This window comes from Dipodomys merriami, unplaced genomic scaffold (genome assembly GCF_024711535.1).
Source record: "Dipodomys merriami isolate MVZ:Mamm:240054 unplaced genomic scaffold, mDipMer1.0.p SCAF_779, whole genome shotgun sequence".
Lineage (NCBI taxonomy): Eukaryota > Metazoa > Chordata > Mammalia > Rodentia > Heteromyidae > Dipodomys > Dipodomys merriami.
This window is the reverse complement of record NW_027206378.1, coordinates 365558-368957: the sequence shown is the minus strand read 5'-3', so window position 1 is coordinate 368957 and position 3400 is coordinate 365558.

Sequence of the window (3400 nt, the reverse complement as noted above, 5' to 3'; positions counted from 1 at the left end):
TCATAAAACAGAGACTGTTTTCATGAAATTGCATGTTCCAGGGCTCCCTTTACTGCTCCCAGTGTAGCCTAAGGGTTTCTCTGCATCCCAGGCCAGAAGTCTCTCTCACTGTCTGGACAGGCAGACAAAAGGCCTCACTCCTGTAAAGCTGTGTAACAGGCAACTCGATCTGGGCCAATTACTGAGGAGGAGTGTGGGTGGGCTCTGAAGGCCAGGAGAAAAAGGCTGCTTTGTACCCCAAACTATCTTCCCAGTGCTTTGATTTGACAGGAAGCATTCATTTGTGCAACCTCCCATGGCAGCCCAAGTTCTGTGCACTTATACTGCCTTTGTGAGACTATATTCTGGTGTTCAGATAGAGTGCTCAATGTAATTCAGGAGTCCTTCTGGCAGACAACTAGGGCACTGAACTTAAAGAAATGTTTGTTTCATTGAGGCTGATTATGGGCCTATGATGTCTCTCCTAGGTTTCCAGAAGCTTGGGAAATCTAAGCACATGTCAGATATCACAAACATTCCTGTAATCTAATTCTGGTGAAGTTCATCAGATTTTGAAACCTTTGACCTCTACCAGTTGGGCCCTGGGTGGCTAGATTTGGTGGTTGAACACAGGGTCTCAGGGCTGACCATGAGCTCAGAGAAGTCTAGTGCTTTACCATTTTGTGTCACAGCTTCACTATTGCTTTCTGTGTGTGTGTGTGTGTGTGTGTGTGAGAGAGAGAGAGAGAGAGAGAGAGAGAGAGAGAGAGAGAGAGAGAGAGAGAGAGACAGAGACAGAGACAGAGACAGAGACAGAGACAGAGACAGAGAGACAGACAGACAGAGAGAGAGAGAGAGAGAGAGAGAGAGAGAGAGAGAGAGAGAGAGAGAGAGAGAGAGAGAGAGAGAGAGAGAGAGAGAGAGAGTGCATTCAGTAATCCTGGAGCTTGTACTCAGGACATGATCACTGTACCTAGTGTCTCTTGTACAAGGATTGCCCTATCCTACTTGAACCATAGAGCCACTTCAGGTATTTTCCTAGTGATGTGGTCCTGATGAATGAAGCCCAAGGTTTCACAGATGCAAAGCACTCTACCCCTAAGGCACATTCCCTGCCCTGTACTTCAGGTTTGTTAGTTTGTTTCAGTTTTTTTTGTTGTCAGTTGTAGGAGTTGAAATCTTGGCCTGGTTGCTATCCCTGAGCAATTGAACTCAAATCTTGTGCTATAACCACTTGAGCCACAGAGCCACTTTCTGATGGTTAAATGAAGCTAAGTGTCTCAAGGACTTTCCTGTTCAGGCTAGCTTTAAACCATGATCCTCAGATCTCATCCTCATGAGTAGCTAAGATGACAGGCATGAGCCACAAGCACCCAGCTTCCACTTCAGGTTTCTTAGTGATGAATTGGTGATAATAGGGTCATGGGACCTTTTGTTTCTGGCAGAGTTTGGAACCTAGATACTCAGATCTCAGCTTCCTGGGAAGGCAGGATGACAGACCTTATCTATAGAACCCTAGGCCGTGGCACTCTGCTGCAAGGAGGTCCTTGGCTCCACATGGTAGAGTGGTAGCCATGTGCCCAAGAGGTAAATGTCAGTGCTTAGGCCCTGAGTTCAAGATTCATGACTGAGAAAAAACAAAACAAAACAATTGTCTGCCATAGACAACCCACTAGTCTTCACTAATACATAATTTTGTCCCTGCCATGGAGATATATCGGAGCCTCAATATTCTTGTCTGCATAATCATCTCAGTTGTGTAGCTCTTACAAGGAAAAGATGAAAGAATGCACCTTTTGAAGGACAAAACACACAACACTCTTTATTTTTGTCGGTCATGGGGCTTGTACTCTGGGCCTGAGCTCTGTCCCTCAGGTCTTCAGCTCAAGGCTAGCACTCTACCACTTGATCTACAGTGCCACTTCTGGTTTTATGGTGTTTTATTGAGATAAGTGTTTCATGGCCTTTCCTGCCGGTGTGGATTTGAACCACGATCCTCAGATCTCAGACCCTGAGTACCTAGGATTACTGGCTTGAGCCACCAACTCCTGGCTCCACATAACACTCTTTACAGGCCTCAGCACACAGCATCCTATGAAAGGCTCAGCATCCAGCACCCAGTGCAGCACTCAGCACACTGCACCCCGTGAAGGACACAGCACACAGCATCCTGTGCAGGAATCAGCACACAGAACTCCAGGAGGGACCCAGCACCCCAGGAAGGACTCATCAAATAGCTGTATTCCACAAGCTGTCATTAGTATTAGGGTGCTTTCATCAGTATCACCATTCTTTCAGAAACACATCACAAACTGCACAAAGTTCACATCTAATGATTCAGAGGATTTTTTTTTTGGGGGGGGGGAGAGTCAGCCACAGGATTGCACTAAAATGTAGGAGGTACTGTCTTAAGATCTTTTGCTCAAATTTAGAGCTCCACCACTTTGAGCCACAGTTCAGAGTTTCACAGTCATGCTGCCAGGCCTGGGTTTTAAACTCACCAGTGTCAGATCTCAGCCCCTGAGTACCTTTGATGACAGAGGTGAGCGAGCAAGCAGCATCTGGTTCCGTGGACCTGGGTTGGAGTGGTATACCTCTGGCTAAGTCAGGTTAGATGGCAGCTGTCTGCACCAGACTCCCGGCTTGCTCTGTAATGAGGTATTTGAAGTCCTATCCTTACAGAGTTGCAGTCACAATATTAAATCTTTTTTGGTGTCCATCCTGGGTCTTGATTAAGGGTCTAGACACAGTCCCTAAATATTTATGCTCAAAGCTAGTGCTCGATGCTTCAGTGACATCACAAATTCCGGATTTTTATGTGCATGTGGAAGTAAGGAATCAAATCCAGGGCTTTGTATGTACTAGCCATCACTATACCAGTGAGCCTCAGGAGAGAAATGTGTATAAACAGATAAAAGTATAGATTGGCATATATATACATATGTATGTATAAAACAAGAGAAAGATGTTTGTATATTATGAAATTACATATATTATATTACTACCAATATCTGACAATTAAATTATTCCCTCCATTTTTAAGTTTCATTGTTGAATACATAATTAAGTATTAATTGAAAATTAGTCAATGTAGTATAATTGTTGTGTATAATTTTTTTTTTTTTTGTCGGTCGTGGGGCTTGAACTCTGGGCCTGAGCGTTGTCCCTTAGCTCTTCAGCTCAAGGCGAGCACTCTACCACTTGAGCTACAGCGCCACTTCCATGTTGTGTATAATTTTATAGTATACTCATTCACTAATTACTAATTTAATTGTTACATATATAACATTCCATTTGTATGTATGTATATTGGAATGCATTTCTTAGAATCTCTTGCCAATCATTAGTGGCAGTCCCAGATTCAACCTCCAGGCCTAAGTTGAGGTTTCGGCTATGGTTTCCCTAATAGTCATCCAAATAT